Raw genomic sequence first — 22507 nt, forward strand, 5'->3', positions numbered from 1 at the left:
TAAGAATGGAGAATGCAGGAGCTTGAAGAAAGCCCATCACTCACACTGGTTTTTACCCAGCAAACGTGGATCAGATCCACAGGCTGGGTGTCCCCGACCTTGATCAAGAAAACCCCACCACTGCTCCTTGGATCCCCAGGCCAGGGGCTTTCACATCAGCCTATATCCCTGCAAGTAATGTGGCCTTCAATTAGAGACAAGGAGGTTATTCTATGCCCATTTAATAATGTTAATGAATTCTTTCTTGCCTTTTCATACGGTCCATGCAAAGAGCCAACTCATTGGAAAAGACCCAATGCTGGGAAAGATTGAAGGTAAAAGGAGAAGGGGACGGCAGAGCAGGAGATGGTTAGCTCGCATCACCAACTCAATGGACGAGAATCTGAGCAAACGCCAGGAGATAGTGGAGTACAGAGGAGCCTGGCATGCTGCAGTCCATGAGGTCGCAATGCCAGACACAACTTGGCGACTGACCAACCACGAATAAGTTCTACTCCACTGGATGACAGCAAGATTTTTCCAAAAAGCTGAAAGTCTATGGACTCCTGTCTTTTGCCATTAATCCTACTATGAGGGTGGGGAGGTGAAGGGTCAGCAGGTAAGCAGGTACCGCTCTAATCAGCATCTACATTCAAAGCCAGAGATTACAATTCGGACAAAGTAAGTGAGCGGTGGCTTATTTCCAAGAGAGAGTCTTTACAGGAGGATTGAGCATGGAATTCCCTGGAAAATCTAATTCCCATCTGGTGATTAAAATGACTGCCTATGAAAATGTGTCCACAACCTCTCAGAAGCCCTATAAATGCTTGCATATTTTATCCCATCCATCAGGCTAGTGAAAGTCGCTCAGCCGTGTCCGAGTCTTTGCGACCCCATGGACTACACAGTCCATGGACTTCTCCAGGTCAGAATACTGAAGTGGGTAGCCTTTCCCTTCTCCAGGGGATCTTCCCAACCCAGGGATTGAACCCAGGTCTCCCGCATTGCAGGCAGGTTCTTTACCAGCTGAGCCACAAGGGAAGCCCAAGAATACTGGAGTGGGTAGCCTATCCCTTCTCCAGCGGATCTTCCCAACCCAGGAATCCTACCAGGATCTCTGGCACTGCAGGTGGATTCTTTACCAACTGAGCCATCAGGGAAGCCTCATAGCTTCCCTCAAGCTAGGTCAAGTCTCAATTATGAGGACGCAAGAGCACTGGTCTGGTGGGGTTCTTTGAAGTGCCAACAAGGATCATCCCACAAGCCCCCAGAGTCCCTGATGCAGCCCCCACCGTGGAACAGGTGTGCCCGGAAGCCCTCTCTCACCCACTGGCTGAGCCTGGTCACACCTGCTCCCGAGAGCAGACAGCTGCTTCCAGACAGGTGAGCCCAAGTCCAAGCGGGTCGGGCGTGGTCAGGGGGCAGGAAGTCTGGCTCCAAGACGCCCTCTCCCTCAGGGCCCTCAGCTCACGTGCTCTTCTGGGGCTTCCGAGAGAATGCCTTACTACCATGCTCCAGAGCAGGGAAAAAATACAAGAAATTGTAGTTTTCTTTATTTTCTCTAATTGTTCACCTTTGTTTTAAAACACACATAATATATTGGGGCAACAGCACAGGTATGTAATTGATAAATAAAATAGATAGGCTTGGACTGGGGGTCCATGCTCAGAATTTTGCAATGGGAAATCTTGATCAAAAAGATCAGAGACCGTGTATCTCAGATTTGGGGTTGGACCTATGCATCAAAACAGATGGCTGACTTAACCCACCCAGGGCTTTTGTGTTTTCACGAATATACTTGTAAAGCCAAAGGGTCTCTAGAGCGGTCTGTAGTAGACAGTAAAAGTTCCAAGGGCAGGGACGGGGGCTGGGAAAGACGACTACCCCCCGTGAAGGCCAGGACTCCCCCAGGGGTGCCTGCTGGCACTGATGCTCTTTCTCGTTGGTTCCTGCCTTCTTCTACAACCAGAGAATTTTTTTAAAAATCAAAGTAAAAGGCTAGGAGTCTGCTCGCCACACAGCCTGCCCTGACGCCAGCTTCTGGAAAGGAGGGTGAGCTAACAAAGGCACTGCAGCAGAGTTGGCGTTTCCGAATCCCTGACAGGTTAGGGATTTCTCCACAAGGACTGAAGCTGAGCTTCAGACTCCGCTCTCCTGTGCTGACTGGCCCTGAGGGTGCCTGCACCATCAACGTCACAGCCACTTACTGAGGCCCTACTGTGTGCAGAGCATCCCACGTAATGTTGACACATAACGAAAGTAAGACGCAAACCCTGCCCTCAAACTTGTTTGTGATCTAGTGGCAGATGAAGAAATACATTCAGCTTACGAACAGAAATGAAAGGTGGCCAGACAGGCGCTGGAGGACGGGAGGAAAGCTGGGTGTGGAGAAAGTAGTCCTCGGGCGGCACAGTGGAATGCCAGCGTCACCAAACTCACGCCAGAAAACTCACTTAACAAATCCAGTTATTTTTTTCCCAATAAACCCATTTTGTCTCATTATTAGAAAATGCATGCAAACTAGTCTATTTGGATTAAAGTTGGGAAATTTAGATACCAAAAACTGATAAAAATTGAGTTACCTGAAAATAATAACTTAGAAGATGCTTACTAGTGAAAAGAACTTTTTCCACAGTATTAAAATGTGCTAACCCTTTTTATCACAAACCAAATGACTTTCTGAGGTGGCAGAACTAAATGATCTGAAAATCAAACATGTATGGCATGTCCAAAACTTCTTTTGTTCTTAGCATGTGTGAACATTTCACAAATAATGTTATTTCACGGTTCCAAAGAGAAAGTGTGAGATTCTGGAAGGAAATTAACTGTGAGCATGAAAGGGTTCAGGCCTGTGCTGTTGTCTGAGACACCTCCACCAGCTATAAAAATATTGGTTCCTTAAACCAAAATATGTGTAAGAGAAGAAAATCAACACAATGAAAGCACAGTGCTATGTGGGAAAATGGAGCTAGTAGGGGAAAAAGAGAAACACTGTCCACACTGCAAACTGAAAGGAAAAATGCCTCAAGAAGTATTAATAGACGACTATCCACAATGATTCCAGTTGTAAACAATGGGGTCTCAGCTGGTGTGAGTGGGTGTAGGGCCATCAGAGTTGCTTTGGGGCAGGTTAAAAGGCAGGTACCAATGATTCTTACCTAAAGGGGCTTCCTGATGCCCTCGGGGCAACTCTGCTCCTCTACTTCTTTGTAATGAGATAAGCCTTGGGGTGTATCCCATGAAGGCAAGGTTGGTTTTAACATTTGAAGATCAATATGGTTCACCATACCAACAAATTAAAAAGGAAAAAGCATGAGATCATCTCAAAACTCAGAAAAAAACATTTGACAAGGTCTAATATCCATTACTGATAAAAGCTCTCATCAAAGCAGGAATAGAACCTTCTAAACCTAAAAAAGATCATCTCAGAAAAACCAAGAGTCAACATCATCGCCAGCGATGAGAGGCTGAATTCTTTCCCCCGTGATCAGTATTGAGAGATGTACACCCAGACTTCCATTCGATACTGTACTAGAGGTTCTGCCCAGGGCAGTAAGGCAAGGGAAGAATAAATAAGTAAAAGGCATCCATGTTGAAAGGAAAGAGGCAAAACTCTATCTGCAGATTATTTGAGCACCTAGGTAGAAAATCTGGAACATGCCAAACATTCCTATAATTAATATGTGAGTTTAGGACAGTTGTACAACCAAAACTGGAAAATCAATTATATTTCAACATAGTAGTAATAATCAGAATTTAAAACAAAAATAAAAGCATCATTTACAATAGCACAAAAATATATGAAATATGTAGAGATAAATCTGACAAAAGATTGCAAGACCTGTACACTGAAAGCTATAAAATACTGGCTGAGAGAAATTAAGACCCAAATAAATGTAGAAATGTAATCTGTTCATGGGTCAGAAGACTCCATATTGTTAAGATATCAGCTGTCACCAAAATGAACTATAAATTTAACACAAACTTAATCAGAATTCCCACAAGTTTTTGGTGGGAATGAATGAGATAATGCTAAAATTTATATGGAAATGCAAAAGACCTAAAATAGCCAAAACAACTCTGAAAAATAACAAGATTAGAAGACTAACTGATTCCAAGGGTTATTTTAAAGCTGCAGAAGTCAAGCTGGTGTAGTATTGTAACAAGTAGATTGATGTCACCGAGTCCAGAAACAGATCCACACATATGTGGACAATTAATTTGCTACAAATGTGAAAAGACAGCTCAATGGAGGAAGGATAGCCATATGCACCTCAAACAAAGAAGAACTCAAAATGAGGGAAAGTCTAAATGAAGAAACTAAAACCATAAAAATTCTGGAATAAAACTCAGGAGGAAACTTGGGGCATGTTGAGTTAGAAAAAGATTGAGGTTTCATTCCAGACCACTACAATAAAGCAAATGTTGTAATAAAAAAAAGAAAAAGATTTCTTAGAGACTATAAGGAAAGTATGATCCATAAAAAGAATGCAAAGAGCTGACTCATTGGCAAAGACCCTGATGCTTGGAAAGATTGAAGGCAGGAGAAGAAGGGCGCAGCAGAGGATGAGACGGTCGGATGGCGTCACCAACTTCAATGGACATGAGATTGAGCAAGCCCTAGGAGGTAGTGGAGGACAGAGGGGACATGAGGTCACAAAGGGTCAGACATGAGTCAGCAACTGGACAACAGCATAAAAAGAAACTGACAGTGTGATCATCACTTTACTGTAGACCTGAAACTAACACAGTATTGTAACTCAACTGCATTTCAGTTTAAAAAAAGAAACTGATCAAACACACATAATGAACCTTAAAAGCTTCAACTCTGCTGAAACAGCATACATCAACACATATATATGGAGTCTAGAAAGACGGTATTGATAAACTTTTATGAAGGGCAGTGATGGAAACACAGACACAGTGAACAGACTTATGCAGACAGTGGGAGAAGGAGAGGATGAGATGAATTGAGAGAGTGGCACAGAAACATATATTACCACATGTAAAATAGATAGCCAGTGGGAATTACTGGGAGCTCAAATCCAGTGCTCTGTGACAAGATAGAGGGGCGGGATGGGGTAGGAGGTAGGAAGGAGGTTCAAAAGGAAGGGACACCTGTATACCTACAGTTGATTCATGTAGATATATGGCTGAAGCCACCACAATATTATAAAGCAATTATTCTCCAATTAAAAATAAATAAATTTATATTTTTAAAAATCTCAGCTGAAATTAAAAAAAAAAAAACCTCTACTCTGTTAAAGGCACTCTTAAGTCAATGAAAGGACAAGCTATAGACTGAGAAAAAATATTTACAAAGCATATATCTGACAAAGAGCCTTATCAGTTATACACAAAGTACTCTAAAAATTCAGCAGTAAGGAAAAAACAACTCAATTTCTAAAATGAGACAAAATATTTGAAAAGACACTCCATCAAAGACATACTTTTAACAAATAAGCACATGAAAAACTACTTTACACAATTAGTCATTGGAAAAATGAAAATTAAAACCACAATAATTCACTATTACAAGCATATTAGCATATTTAAATTTTCAAAGACTGACCACAGCAAGGCTAGATGCTGGACCTATCCTTCAGTGCTGGTAGAAATGGAAAATGTTACAAGCACTCTGGAAAAGTCTGGCAGCTTCAAAAGTACACCTCCCGTCTGACTTAGCCATTCCGCTGCTAATTATTTGCCCAAAGAAAGCATCTCAACTCTTACTCTTAAAACGTGCTCAGTCATGTCTGACTCTTTGTGACCCCATGGATTGTAGCCCACCAGACTCTTCTGTTCATGGGATTCTCCAGGAAAGAATACTGGAGTGGGTTGCCATGCCCGCCTCCAGGGAATCTTCCTGACCCATCGATTGAACCCAGGTCTCCTGCACTGCAGGCGGATTCTTTACCATCTGAGTCACCAGGGAAGTCCTATGTCCATATAAAACTTGTACATAAATGTTCACAGAAGTTTATTTATAATACCTATAAACTTAAAACAATCCAAATTTCCATCCTCAGGCTAGTAAGTGAACTGTGGCATATTTATTGGATGAAATACTATACAGCAACAAAGAATGAATATAACATGTTTTAAAAGAAAAGGAACTATTGATATATATGCAACATGGATGGATCTCAAAATAATAATGATGGGTAGAAGAGGTCAAAGAAGTAAAGAGTGCACATAGTGTGATCCCATGTGTGTAAAGTTCTAGCAAACGTGAAGTGACACACAGAGACAGCAGATCAGAGCTTACCTGGGGGTGCACGTATGTAGGGGGAGGCGCTTTGGGGCTGATACTTTGGAGTACGTCAAGGCTGTATACTGTCATCCTGCTTGCTGAACTTATATGCAGAATGCATCACGCGAAATGCTGGACTAGATGAAACACAAGCTAAATCCAGAATGCTGGGAGAAATATCAATAACCTCAGATATGCAGATGACACCACCCTTATGGCAGAAAGCAAAGAACGACTAAAGAGCCTCTTGATGAAAGTGAAAGAGGAGAGTGAAAAAGTTGGCTTAAAACTCAACGTTCAGTAAACTAACACCATGGCATCCAGTCCCATTACTTCATGGCAAATAGATGGGGAAACAATGGAAACAGTGAGAGGTTTTATTTTGGGGGGGCTCCAAAATCACTGCGGATGGTGACTGTGGCCAGAAAATTAAAAGATGCTTGCTCCTTGGAAGAAAAGCTATGACCAACCTAGAAAGCATATTAAAAAACAGAGACATTACTTTGCCAACAAAGGTCTGTCTAGTCAAGGCTATGGTTTTTCCAGTAGTCATGTATGGATGTGAGAGTTGGACTTATAAAGAAACCTGAGTGCCAAAGAATTGATGCTTTTGAACTGTGGTGTTGGAGAAGACTCTTGAGAGCCCCTTGGACTGCAAGGACATCCAACCAGTCCATCCTAACGGAGATCAGTCCTGGGTGTTCATTGGAAGGACTGATGTTGAAACTGAAACTCCAATACTTTGCTCACCTGATTCGAAGAACCAACTCATTGGAAAAGACCCTGATGCTGGGAAAGATTGAAGGCAGGAGGAGAAGGGGACGACACAGGATGAGATGGTTAGATGGCATCACTGACTTGATGGACAGAGTCCATCAAGAGTTTGAGTTTGAGTAAACTCAAGTTTGAGCCTGAGTCAGAGTTTGAATAAACTCTTGCAGTTGGTTATGGACAGGGAGGCCTGGTGTGCTGCAATCCATGTGGTCGCAAAGAGTCGGACATGTCTGAGCGACTGAACTGAACTGAACTTTGGAGCACAACATATATATTCATTACCTTGGTCATGGTGATGATTCACAGGCACATAGATGTCAAAAATGATCAGATTTTATATTTGAAATGTCTACCATTTACTATATGCCAATCACACATCAATTAAAAATATAAACTACTTCGGATAGTGAGCATCAGAGGATAGTAGGCTCCCAACAAGTGTTGGTTACCACTACAATTATTATTTTTTCACCAGATGCTTTTTCACAAGGTGAATTGCTTGGTTTGATGACTTTCTATTTATCTAACTAAAAACGAATACTTTGAAAAAGGAGAAAATGAATCCACTGGAGTTTAAAAGTATTTCCTCCAGACTCCCCAACTTCTGTCTTTTCACTTTGTCTTCCTGCCACAGATGTGCTTAGACACACAATCTTACCCAGGGTGCTTCCTGACTTTCAAGTCAAATTTTTAAAAGGAAGACTTTTATTTTAAATCTTTAGTCTTGTCTACTTTGACCAGTCTTACTAAAGTATGATTTGTATGGAAGAAATTCCACCCATCCTAATCTTATAGGTGGTTGAGTTTTGGCAATTGCACACCATCATTTTATCAACAGATTTCAACCCAAAATGTTCTCTTGTGTTTTTTTTTGCAGTCATACTCTCCCAGTCCCTGCTCCTGACACAACTTGCTTTCTGATCATATCTTCCCTAGAGTTTCATGTAAATGATTTCATATTAGTGTTTCTGGAATATACAGTCTTTCTTTGTACCTGATTTCTTTCACTCAGCCCGGGCTGTTGAGGTGCATACACACTTTTGGGGAGTGTCAGCGGTAATCTCCTTTTTGTTGCCATGCTGTATCTATGGAGGGGGCACGCCAGAAATTTGTGGATCCACTCACCTCTTGAAGAACATTTGGTCCTGCATAGTGCATGTGTATTTCCTATTATGAATGATGTTGCTATGAACATCCACGGATAAGTTATTTGCATGCACATGTGTTTTCAATTTATTTCCTAAGAGTGGGATTTCTGGGTTGTATGTTTAATTGAAAAAGACCTTGCTGAACTTTTTTCCAAAGTGGCTGCACCAGTTGTAATCTCCACCAGCCATAGTTAGATCATCGGTGTTTTACATTTTAGCCATATGAGTAGGTGGGCAGTGGTACTGTCCTGTCCCTTGTCAGAAGGTATTCATGATTAAAGTGTCTCAACCTATATCAGCTTTCTTTCCTAAGATCAAGATTTTAGTCCTAAAATGCCCTTCATTCAATAATTAAACTAGCTGAGGCTTCCAAAGCAGTGGTGATTACAACATGAGAGCATGCCTCGTCACGCACTTGTCATATTTTTAATGAAAGATTTGGAATATAAATTGAGCTTTTGTAATAAACCACATGACTTGAGTGTTTTTAGCTAGGAAGGCAAATAAGGAATTAATCATTAAATGAAAAGTATAATATTTCAGGCATTTTATCCTACAGGCTTTTGCTCCAGTAATATCAAAATAAGGACAATGGAGAAAAAAAAAAGATGCTCAGATTAAAATTACATGAATATTTCTGTAAATGGTGGATGCGGTACATTTTATTAAACTCAAATCCATAGCTGAGTCCAAACTGGGTGCAGACGAGGAGACGCTGGAGTTGGGTCACAGGGCAGCGTGGAAACGCAGCACCTCCAGAGGCATCACTGCATGGGAACCAGGCTTCCCAGGCCTTTGCCCATGTGTGTTGGTGGTGCAGGGGCCGGACAACATAATCCTATTTATATATAAATACATGCACACATACATGCACACCAGCACTCAGGAGTGAGTAATTGGATTTGGATTAGAATAGATATGAGTATTAATTCGGTACTTAACTTCATTATATAGGTGCTCTATCAAACAAGAAAATGTTATCAAACAGTATCATTAAAAGCCCATTGCAGGCACACTCCTTGCCCAAGGCACCTCAGCGGACAGAAGTCATCAGTGGTCTTTTCTGCCACAGACCCGCTGAAATGAGGATGGTGGCCTTGCCAGGCGCCCCCTCCCCGCCCCGGCCCCGCAGGCGGGCAGCCGCCGTGCCATCAGCAGAGCAGCCAGCACATGGTCCAGGTCTGACTCCAGACCAGGCTGACTCCCAGAGGTCTTCCTATCTCCCTCGCTGGACCGTCAACTTTGGCTAATCTACTTTCTGCCGATCCAGTTAAAAGGATTTCCCTTGTATTTGTTGTCCATATCCTTTCATGTTCTTGACTCATAGAGAATTTCCAAAAATGACTGGCATAATCCAGCATGGGGATTTAGAGGCATAATCTCAATCTAAACTCACTTCCATGTTCATCTTTCCTAGAAAACATCTTAGAATCCTTCATTTTAGTAACTCTGTCTGGAGATGTTCACTGACAAGAAAGAAATGGTGTGGTCATTTTTATTTCTCCGAAAGATGGCAGAAATATTCTACCACAAGTTCTGAATGCACAATATAAACTTCTTGCCATTATAATTCAAAAACTAAGGATTCTTCATATTTTTCCTAGAAATGCAAGCTTTTATCTGAAGCCACATATAAACAATATGCTTTTCTTGTCTATTTTATACATGGTAAGAATTAGATAGTCCTACCTAGCCGTTGCTTTGGGGGTATTGTTTCAAGAATAGTGGACTTTATTTTCCAGAATTTGAAAAAGTATGCCAGAGTTCTTGCTGTTTGAAGTGTTAAGGCAAACGGAGAAGGGGTAAATTCTCTCTAAATCCCAGTGTTTCTTCATTTTACATAGTCAACCAAAAATATTAATCGCAGGGCCTTTCGCGTCAGTGAGCACTATGCGTTTGGCTGTGTATTTTACAAGACATCCAGAAATACCTGTGAATGAACGTCATTCCTTCAAAAGACTCCCTGAGCAGAATCAACATATAGGCATTGTTTGCAGAAATGGGGACATAACCAGGATCTGGCCTTTTTCCAAAGGAACTCCCTATTAATATATACCTGTGCACATTTTTATCCAGAGGAACTAATAAGACGATAGCGGGGAAGCAAAGTTAGCTATTAGATAGCAATCCTGCTGCCAAGAGCCATAATCTGACACAGACTGAGCTGGGCGTAGCAGTCCATTAATGGTTCACGGCTCACACAATAATGACCTACTAACCTGACGTGGTGTTGCTCTCACATTTTGCTGTCCCCTGGGATGCTACTGTCACCGTGTTATCTATTGCCTGCTTCCCTATCAAAGAAAAAAGCAGAGCTGAAATGTATGGACGCGTCCGGCTCCGTAGTTCATTGCACACCAACCCTGGCAAGTGAAGGAACAATAGATTTATAAGTTTATCCTACATTAAGCCAAACGCGCCTGACTGCACTGTAAATTACTAAATAATAAACCAGGTGGTGTAAGATCCTGACTTGGACAGAATATAAAAATCTATCAACCTGTAAAATACAATAACCATAAATGTGCTATGTCGCTGATGGCTCAGGTAAACCATCTACCACCAGGATCCAGGGTGTCGGCGAGAAAACGGCAACAAAGGCCTGCGACACGGGAAACTTCGCTCCGCGTTCTTTTGTGCTCCCTGTCGGCCGAGGAAGGATCGCTGAGTTAAAACACTTGAGCGTTTGTTTTGTTTGTTGAATTTCTTTGTCTGGAATTGACCACCGCCCTTGAAGAGGAGCGGTCCCTACGCAGCTCCAGGCTGGAGTCTTCCAAGATGATTCGAGGCTGCATCAGGGTCGCTCCGTGGCCGAACTTCACATTCAAATGAGCCTGAGACCCGCTGACTGGAGAGCAGAAAACGCAGAAAGACAGCCTTCAGATGATAGATACTTTACTCCTTAGAAAAATATCCTAAAACTGGGTTAACTCAGTAAACCCTGTCCTAAATTCCACACCTCACCGGTTGTCACAGAAATAAAATGAAGATTAAGCCAATTGGGCTGGTGCTTCCTTCCCAGCCCCCTGTGAGAGGGATTCCATTTGAACGAATCGGAGGGAAAAAAAAAATTAATTTCATTTCAGTGAAAGATTCCAAAATGATCCCATAAATTGCGATTCCAAAACATACAAAGCTAATTAATTCCTTTTTAGGAGATTTTCAATGAGCAAGCCAGGTTAAGTTTATATGATTTACAAACAGTGTTTACATTCATGGAGGTGCAACTAATTGCTACACGGTTTGACATCATTACAGGAAAATGCTGGGGGATGCAGACAGTTTAATTAGGGGTGGTTTCAAGTTCACTACATGATTACCATCACAGAGCTCTTCTAATATGCTTATACAGTACAGTGGTGCTGAAAAGTGATTACATTTCGCCTGCTGCCTGCTGAAATTTTGAATGAAAAATGATAATCCCGTATAAAGGGCTGTGTTCTCGCAGTTCACCTTCCTTTCTGGATCACACTCACCTGCTTCTTCTTGGGCCCATCTCTTCATGTTTCTCAGGTCAGCAACGTGGTGGCTGCATGCAGGTATTTATTGTATCCTACAAGCTCCTCAGAGTGCCTCCAAAAGACACTGGAAACCATAGGAGCTGATTTTTACCATCTCCTTGTTTCAGGCACAATCCCGGTGATGTTTGTAAATCACTTAGTTCCAAAGGACAACTCACTCTCCATTTCCATCAATTAAACTGGCCAACTGTTTTGCTGGTTTTAATTTTTAACATTTCACTCTGTTAAGTTTCCGTCTTCTGCCACCCATTTAAGCTGCTCAAGATAGCAGTGTCACTCCGCAGCCCTAGAAGCTTGGAGGAGCCTGGGACTCGGGGTCTTGAGACCCCAGAACATTCGGACTTTAATGAATCCTGTCACCAACACAGAAAGACCAGCAACTTGTGTTTCAAACATCCATGGAAGCAACCCAGATGCCCATCAACAGATGAATGGATAAGGAAGCTGTGGTACATATACACCATGGAATATTACTCAGCCGTTAAAAAGAATTCATTTGAATCAGTTCTAATGAGATGGATGAAACTGGAGCCCATTATACAGAGTGAAGTAAGCCAGAAAGATAAAGAACATTACAGTATACTAACACATATATACGGAATTTAGATAGATGGTGGCGATAACCCTATATGCAAAACAGAAAAAGAGACACAGAAGTACAGAACAGACTTTTGAACTCTGGGGGAGAACGTGAGGGTGGGATGTTTTGAAAGAACAGCATGTATACTATCTATGGTGAAACGGACCACCAGCCCAGGTGGGATGCATGAGTCAGGTGCTCTTGCCTGGTGCACTGGGAGGACCCTGAGGAGTCGGGTGGGGAGGGAGGTGGGAGGGGGGATCGGGATGGGGAATACGTGTAACTATATGGCTGATTCATGTCAATGTATGACAAAACCCACTGAAATGTTGTAAAGTGATTGGCCTCCAACTAATAAAATAATATTTAAAAAAAAAAAAAAAAAAGAACCACACTTACTTCTAACAAATATAGAAGAACCAAACACATGGAAGATTCTAGAATCCACAGGAATGTTCCCCCCCAAAATCCGTAAGCCTCTCCTACCCTAAAGACACTTACAATTTAGTTCTGGCATCTTTCCCTTTGGGGCTGAAAGGAAGATAAATTCAAACAATGCTGCAAAATGATTGAAAACAAAAATCTGATGACTCCAAGCTTTTTATCGTGCACACATTTCTACATTTCGACTGAAGCCCTCACAAAACATTTTATATTTAACTGTTATCTATTTTGGATTCTGGCAATTCAGTTTGAAAGATGAATATATGAAACAAGATTCCCCAAAGCAAATGGTTTTACAGCGTAATTAACACCTCAAGGGGGTACCCTGGGTTTTCTCAGGAATTTCGAAACACAGACATCAGAGAAAAAAATTTTCAGCAAACCTCACCTTATTGGTGTCTGGGTTAATGAAAGAGACTGCCACAGCTGACCACCCCTGGACACGTCCATGCTTCAGAACTGGAGGATGGACAGAGAATGGAAAACCAGCCGTGACCACACGGCTCAGCGTCTGGGTCCAACGGGAGACAGGACGCCTGAGACAGCAAGCCCTGGGGGGGAGCCTGCTCCTCGGGGACTGGCTCCCTCTTCAGGGAATAAATTCACCTTTCTCAGGCACAGTGGCTAACTGATCTCTTCAAAATCAAATAACCAATTTCTAATTAACTTTAACTTGGGCATGGCACCAAACATTCCATATCTCTGTTAATAAGCAAACTGAAACATTCCAGACTTAAAACTCTGAAGTCGCCACTTGTGATTAAAGCACTAAGAATTCATTTCAAAACCCATGCCTCTTGTCTCCGCAGACCATGGAGCAACATCTTCCACCCCAACTCTCTGCTCTTGGGCATCACTCAACAGACGTTTCTCTGAAAGCTCCATTTCCCTCTCCTCTTTGCTCCTGGCTGAAGCTCCCTCTTCCTGATGCACGGGGCTTTTCCTGCCTTGCTCCATCCCCTAACCCTAACCACCCCTAACCCTGACCCCTGACCCTAACCCGGTCAGGTCTCTGAAAATGATACCTGAAAAAACACACCTGGACAACACAGGTGAGCTTGCAAACAGGCAGGTCAGCTCCATGTCGAGGGTCCCAGGAAGAGCCGCAGCTGAAGGCCCTGTGCGTAAAGGCGGACTCAGCCCTGACCGCTGCCTGGGGCACGGTGCAGACCGTCCCTGGAGCAGTCCTCAGCCTCAAGCTTCAGCTTTGCCTGTGAGCAAATGCCAGGCCTGGGAGATGAGCGATGCCGGGTGCTCAGGGCACAGACCACACAAGCGGCCCCAGAGCCCTGTCGCCAGCGTCTGGTCCACATCCTCCAGGTGCCTGTTGCCCAGGGACTCCTTCTCCCGCCGCTGCTTCTGATTCCCGTGTTTCTTCAAACCCACCAAGCCCCTCACACTGCAGACACGTAACACCCCATCATTTCATCAATTACCTCCACGGACACCGATGTACCAAACACCGTACCTCGGCTTCCCTGGTGGACCAGATGGTAGAGAATCCACCTGCAATGCAGGAGACCTGGGTTCGATCCCTGTGGGTTGGGAAGTTTCCCTGGAGAAGGGAATGGCAACCCACTCCAGTATTCTTGCCTGAAGAATTCCATGGACAGAGGAGCCTGGCGGGCTACAGCCCATGGGGCTGCAAAGGGTTGGACATGACTGAGCAATTAACGCTTTCACCTTTCACACTAGCTGAGCAAAGCTGAGTCACAAGAGACGGAGTAGAAAGCTCACGAAAGTCCACGAGGACGCACAGGAAGCAAGATTATCGTAAATAAAACAACTGCTGCAATTTCCTAACAATGAAAAATCGCATCTCTTATAAAGTGGAATCCAGGCCACCCTCTGACTCTCAGAGCATTCACACACCACAAGTTAGAAAACCCTGATATTCGTGGGGACATGCCCCCAAATCGTCACAAATCCACCCTCCGCCCCCGCCAGGGACATAATTCCATCGGGCTTGCTTGAAGTCAGTGCCCAACCAGACATGGAGGCCCCTCCAACTTCCGCTGACACTCAGCCCTTGTGATGAGTGGTGTCTACACTGGAGAAGCCCTCTCAATATCTCCTGGGTCACCTCTTCTCACCCCAGTAAATCCCCCAAAGATCTCCTCCCTGTGTCGGGCCTGGGGCACCATGCCCACATTTCACTCCCAACCTTCTCCAGAATTCCATTTCTTGACTGTGATTCCCCCCTTTTCCATTTTCATTTCCAGCATTAACAAATGGCTTTTGAGGGTGAGAGGGGTGGGGATGGCGGCGGTGGGGTAGAAAATACTTTGTCATGCGAAAAAAATGAGTCTGTCATTTTCAAAAATAGGTGAGTCCACGAAGACAGGAGAATCGCAAAACTGCACTGTAAAGCTGCCGCTTTATCCAGGCTCATCCATTCCGTAGTTACTGCATAGCAAATCCATTTCATGGCAGACAAAGCCCAAATGTAAGGCTCAGCAAGATACAAGTGCCTCTGTGTCGGGAACATTCCGGGTCACCTACAGATAGCCAGAGTACAAGGTTGAGTCCCAGATTCCGGTGGTCTGCTGAATCAGGCCCCAAAACTAGTTCCGTGGGCCACTAAACCCACACGTTTGGTCGGCTTAACAGGACAAAAAGGGTTCCAAGTTCACCGTATCCTTCTAGTTGGCATATGATCCTGGTCCATTAACATCATATACTGCAGACCCCAGCTCAGATTCCTCGACACTGTGAAGAATATTAGCTAGGAAGCTCTTGACTGCAAGTAACAGAAAACTCCAACTGAACTGCCTGTGACAATGGGGAACTTCATTTCACAACAAGACCTCCTGAAATGGCCTGAGAGTGAGTGAAGCAAACGTCACTAAGGTATGTCTGACACTTTCCAACCCCGTGGACTGTAGCTTGCCAGGCGCCTCTGTCCATGGCATTGCCTGGGCAAGTGCACTGATTAGTTCATCAGCAGAACCAAGGATCACCCTGTCTTTCAGCCTGGCTCCTTCCCTGGCCTGTTCAGTTTCAGGCACCAGAAGCAGGCAGCCTGACGCACAGCAGGAAAAGAACAGTCACGTCCCTCAAGTCTCTTTGTTAGTAATTCAAACCTTTCACAGGAGCCCCTCAGATTCTGATTGGCCAGAATTACATCACCTGCCCTCCCCTACACCAATCACTGGCCAGGAGAGTGGAACCATCATGATTGGCTTAGACCACATTACTGCATTCATAAACTAAAATTGAGGAAATCAACTGAGTGGGTCCCAAATCCCATGTTCTTAAACTGAAATTTGAGCTCAAATGTAAATACAAATATTCCCATCTATGTATATGTGTGTTAAGCTGTGATGTAAGATGGATTTCTTATTGTGACTGACAATCCAAATAGTTTAAGAAGCATTGGCTTAATCAGTTAAGTGAAAGTGTTAGTTGGGTCTGACTCTTTGTGACCCCATGGACTATACCCTGCCAGGCTCCTCTGCCCATGGGATTCTCCAGGCAAGACTACTGGAGTTGGTGGCCATGCCCTCCTCCAAGGGATCTTCCTGACCCAGGGATCAAACCTGCGTCTCTTATGTGTCCTGCACTGGCAGGCAGATTCTGAAGCACTTGCCACAGGAAAGACGACAGGAAAAGTATGACAGGAAAGACCTGGACAAGACGGAGCTGGATAAGGAAGAAAGAGCTGGGGAACTGTGGTTGGCAGCGACTCCAAGCACTGAGTGAAGAGGAGTGGCTTGCAGGTGGAGGGAGACAACAGCCATGTGTACAAAGAACCACGTGTGCAGAGAACCGTGTGTACAGAGAACCACGTGTACAGAGAACCATGTGTGCAGAGAACCATGTGTACAGAGAACCATGCATGCAGAGAACCACATGTACAGAGAACCCTGTGTGCAGAGAACCACGCATACAGAGAACCGTGTGTGCAGAGAACCACGCATACAGAGAACCAAGTGTGCAGAGAACCACGCATACAGAGAACCCTGTGTACAGAGAACCACGCGTACAGAGAACCCTGTGTGCAGAGAATGACGCGTACAGAGAACCCTGTGTGCAGAGAACCATGCATACAGAGAACCGTGTGTGCAGAGAACCACGCGTACAGAGAACCACGTGTGCAGAGAACCACGCGTACAGAGAACCGTGTGTGCGGAGAACCACGCGTACAGAGAACCCTGTGTGCGGAGAACCACGCGTACAGAGAACCCTGTGTGCGGAGAACCACTCGTACAGAGAACCGTGTGTGCGGAGAACCACACGTACAGAGAACCGTGTGTGCAGAGAACCACGCATACAGAGAACCGTGTGTGCAGAGAACCACACGTACAGAGAACCATGTGTGCAGAGAATCATGCATACAGAGACCCGTGTGTGCAGAGAACCACATGTACAGAGAACCCTGTGTGCAGAGAACCACGCATACAGAGAACCGTGTGTGCAGAGAACCACACGTACAGAGAACCATGTGTGCAGAGAATCATGCATACAGAGACCCGTGTGTGCAGAGAACCACATGTACAGAGAACCCTGTGTGCAGAGAACCACGCATACAGAGAACCGTGTGTGCAGAGAACCACACGTACAGAGAACCATGTGTGCAGAGAACCATGCGTACAGAGAACCACGTGTGCAGAGAACCACGTGAACAGAGAACCACGTGAACAGAGAACCACGTGTACAGAGAACTGTGTGTACAGAGAACCACACGTACAGAGAACCCTGTGTACAGAGAACCACGTGTACAGAGAACCGTGTGTGCAGAGAACCACACATACAGAGAACTGTGTGTACAGACAACCATGTGTACAGAGAACTGTATGTACAGAGAATCGTGTGTACAGAGAACCGTGTGTGCAGAGAACCACGAATACAGAGAACCACATGTACAGAGGACCATGTGTACAGAGAACCACGCATACAGAGAACCATGTGTGCAGAGAACCGTGTGTACAGAGAACCACATGTACAGAGAACCACATGTACAGAGAACCCCACGCGTGCAGAGAACCATGTGTGCAGAAAACCGTGTGTACAGAGAACCATGTGTACAGAGAACCACACATACAGAGAACCACGTGTACAGAGAACCGTGTGTGCAGAGAACTGTGTGTACAGAGAACCACGTGTACAGAGAACCATGTGTGCAGAAAGGCAAACGGGTTCAGAGCCAGGGGAACAGGCACCGGTGCCCCTGGGTGCCTGCAGGTTCCATGTCATGTGACATGGACACATTTCCACCAATAATGACTGGCAGATATGGCAGAGTGTGGATTACAGGCCAAGAAAGGCACAGACGGGGAAGGCGGGTCAAAAGCGAAGTTTATCCCTCCGGCTGGTTCACGTCGATGCACGGCAGAAACCAACACAATATTGTAAAGCAATTATCCCCCAATTAAAAATAAATCCACTTAAAAAAAGAAAGGCACAGATGATTTAATTTAAAAGCTAGAGGCAGCATCTACAAGAAGCTTTAACATCTGATGAGCAAATGAGCAGATCCGCCTCAACCGCAGAGGGTTTTGACTGACCTCCCAGATGGGCTGCAGGATACTGCTGCAGCCACTGGGCTGCTTTGAACATAGCGTGACCGGGGGACGGACACGTGAGGGCTGTCATCACCAAGACGCTTTCTGCCTACAACCGCCGTCTTCTTAACCTGACGTCAGGAAATTCACATTTAGTGAAGAAGGAAATGACTTTGGGTCTGTATCATTCAAATCCTTAAGGATTATTGGCTAATTAGGAGCATAGTAATGTAAATTTGCCTTGTGTCAGGTCTTCAGGAACAGTAAAATAACATAATTAAGCAGTGAACAAAGCAGATCATTTAAGCTGCTCTTCGCTGCAAATGTATATGGTGGTGAAACGTATGCATTGGCCTGGAAACTAGAAAAACATGATCCACACTGCAAGGGGCCAGGGATTGTTTCTAATGAGATGTGTGGAGCTATGTAAATTTGATTTAAATATAACTGCTATTTCTTTTATGAAAGCTTTCATAGAAAAATTCCATTAGATAATTATATAATTCATTTAAAGGAAACAAGAGTTGTTCTTTTTGAAAAAAGAAACTGAATTGGATTTAAATAAGCAAAGTAAAAAACCAAATGAAAACTCTCTAGAACTGGAAACCCTAATAAAATTAGAAAATAAAATTTTAAATGGCATTTCCTAACTTTGACTTCTTTCTGGACCTGCGGTTACATGTGCAAAATTACACATAAAAATGGAAAGCTTCAGCTGAAACCATTGACTCTAAATGGCCCAGTTAATCCTGATTCTGAGAATAGAATCCCACAATTTGAGGGGGCGGATGCTCTTACTGCTTATTGCTGAAAAAAGTGTTACCTTTGTGCTCAAACACCTGTGTGAAGGCAATTGTGAAAACCCCAGTGAATTCTGAAAGGCTTGGAAGAGGTTCAAAGTCAACTCGAAAACTTTCTATTCCATTCCGCTCATCTGCAGGATGGGAAATAATGTCTGGTTTGGCCCACCTGACTATGGGTAACAACCTGCTGGTTTCAGCAGCAGGGGTCCTGGGTGAGAAGTGGATCTAGATTAACCTCCCTGATCTAATGATCTAACGAAGTGACGCGCCTTCTGCCACCACCGCTCCTGCAGCTCCCACCGATGGTTCCAAAAATCCAGGTCAATTTTTCATTTCCACTCGTGCTGTGGATGTGAGAGAAGGGCAAGAAGCAAAACAACAAAAGAAGAAAGGGGAGTGAAGAGGTGGAGACCAAGAATAAAGAAGTCAAGGAGACGGACTTCTGAGATGATGAGACAGGCAGGCACTCGGAAAGAGAGGGAGCAGAGAACACACCTGGAAGGCGGACTTGGCCACTGAAGAGAGGAAGGGCAAGGAGGCCTAGCTGATTCCAACAGATATGTTAGATGAAATTGTTCCTGGACTTGGTCTGCAGAAGCCAGTGCACAGATCCATCAGCCAGGCAGTCAGAAGCACTCAAAACCCTGCTCCTGATAAAATACGGTCCAGCATCCCTTCAACAACACTGGCTTTGCCAGGAGGAAGGCTGTTGGTCAGCTTCAGTGGTAAAAAGAGAGAAAATAGAACATCAAGTGCATCTCAGTGTCAGCTAAGTTTCCCTTTGCTTCCAAACCCAGGTGAGCTCCAGAAAGTGGCCACTCCAAAGCCAGCATCCGTGCAGCCGCAGAACACCCGGTGCTCCCGGTCTGATTTATCACCACTGCTTTCTATTATAATTCAAGTACCTCCAGGGCCCTTTCCAAGACTAATACATGATTACAAAGTGCAGCATTGTACCTCGTACCTTCTCTTCCCCCAAATCACATCCAGTGGTGATCCAGCCTTAGAAATGTGCTCTCCAAATTGGCGCCAGAGTCTAAACATGTCTACCCATGGCCCACAGTCAGCTCTCTTGGAAACGCCATTCTGCATGTATCACTTGAAATAAGTCCTTCAAAGAAGCATTAAAGAGCCTCCCCTGAGCTGGCGAGCACCTATCTGCTTCGACCATTCACTTTTTCTTGGGAGCCAATGACCATGCCTTTATTAGGCCATGCCAAAGGGCTCGTTTATAAATCTCCAAACACAAAATAGTAGAGAAAGCTCTTCGGTGGTGACCCATTAACTCAATATTTTCTAGAGTAAACAGCTTATGAACCATCATTAGAGAGTTTAATGGAAATCTTACTGCACTGACGTTAAACTCCAAAGAGGAACACACCGCATGAGTGATGTGGAATAAATCCAACGCTGTATGATTTTTAAGAATTCGGATTGACATCTGCGCTTTAGACCTTTTCTAACATAAATTTTGCCTTCAAAGATATTTACCTTCCTTTGAAAAGTGGGTCACGATATTCTCTTGCCACCAGGTGATCAGAAGAACCAAAGAAAACAGTCATTAAGTTGACAGAATGTCCCATACATCCGCGTCAGTTAAAAGGAAAAAAATAACCCAGATCTTCCTCGTGCCACTTTTCAGGATTCCTGACATCTGTCATAAAACTCGGGCCATATGTCTTTTCCTTCCATTAAGGAGACTCATCACATAACCAGTGCTAAGGTTCTGTCAAGAAGAATTATTGACTTATAAGCATATCTTCCCCCACCCTGCTAATGATTTCCACAAACACATCCACTGATCATCTTTTTTCTGTGCTTGCCAGAAATTACTGGGAGACCCAGGGGGGCATTTGGGGTCCTGTGCTTAGGGATTTGCCAGGTAATGTTAATGAGACGCACAACCGTATTTATTCCAGGATTTATTTACTTGGTGTGGAGTGTTCTGGTTGCATGAGCCTTGCTGAACTGGCGCTGGAGAGAGAAGGTGGGAAGGAGGGAGGCAGAAGGCGAGAGGGAGGGGACAGGGGAGCAGCTCGAAGCCCCCTATAAAGCAGCTGCACAAGCACCGTTTACTGCCTCTTCTACAGGGGCTGCATTCGTCTGCCCTCGTATTGTCAGACTGACAAGAGGAGAAAAAAAATTAACCAAAAGCCAAATCAAATAAATGTGCAACTCATAAATTCTGCAGCTAAAAATTTACCCCTGAGGGATCGCAACAATGCACCGTGGAAGGCTTCCCCCTCCTGCCCTCATAAAGGGGAATGATAAGTGAAGCTTCTCTTCTCGGCACCAGGAGGCCGGGTCTAGAGGAACAGCGCCAGGCCGGCTTCCTCCTCCCCTAGTTAACGAATTTATTCCCGTCGTTGGTGGGTGGGCATGGAGCTGCTCTCCTCCGACGTGTCAGCATCCCCAGGCCCGTGTTGCTAAGCAACGCGTGCATGGACCAGGCTGGCCGGCCATGGACCAGCCTCCGGGCGTCTGCTCCTGGGGCGGCTGCTCCCGCGTGGCAGGCAGTGTGGGAGCCAGAGGAGCATGAAGTACTGAGGACTGCCAACCACTTGGTTTTTTGACTCCGAGTTTAGGTATGTCATTCCAAGTAAAATGTGTTCTAATGAGCAGCATTCTTTCTTCCAAGTATGCAACCAAAAAACGAAGAGAAACCTAGTTTGGGAGAAAGCCGGTCTCCTCCCTTCCACGGATCAAATCTCCCTGAGGCCGAAAACAAGGTTTTCAAGGTGAAAAACGTTCGTCAAAACACTTAAAGCACAAGGCCCTGTCTTGCCTTCAGTGCTTTAGTTCTACCTGGACTATATCTGGCGTGCATTAATATTTGAGAACATTAGCCAGTATAGCCAAGGCCCCAGATGTAGACGACCTGCGATAAAGACTCAGCAAAATAATAGGGTTTTTCTTGTCACTCCGATTGTCCAGGAGAATTATATTCTTCTTTTGGCAAAACTCACAGACCTTCATCTGCAGAGCACCATCTTGTGGCAGGCAGTACTGATCCTTGTGCCCCAACTCCTAAAACGAGGGCAGGGTAAGGAGACCAGGAAGCCATACACAGCGCATCCTCCACACCTTGGGTTATTTTTCAACCAGAGAGCAGTAGAGATAAAAAGCGATCATAGCAATTAAAAAATCAAAGAGGTGGGCAATTTGTTTAATATGTTTCTAGATGATTCATCCAAATTCAAACTTGATTCATAGATTAGTGAAAATGCAACATATGCATATTCACCAAACCTTCTGTCACAAAGGGAAAAAGAAAAGCCCAATGTTTTTATAACCATCAAAAATAGCCAGTCAGAAGTGCTCAGAGTTTTTTTTGTCACATTGCCAAGAAACAGTAACATACTTTTGCTCTCAATTTTCACTGGCAGCAATATTTCATACAAAACATTTGTAAACTAATCACAAAAAGTAAAATTTTCAATGCAAGACATTTAAAGGTGTTTCTACTAACTGAATTAAAAATGGAGTCTTTGCCACTCCTTT

The sequence above is a fragment of the Muntiacus reevesi genome, chromosome 2, assembly GCF_963930625.1.
Source record: "Muntiacus reevesi chromosome 2, mMunRee1.1, whole genome shotgun sequence".
Lineage (NCBI taxonomy): Eukaryota > Metazoa > Chordata > Mammalia > Artiodactyla > Cervidae > Muntiacus > Muntiacus reevesi.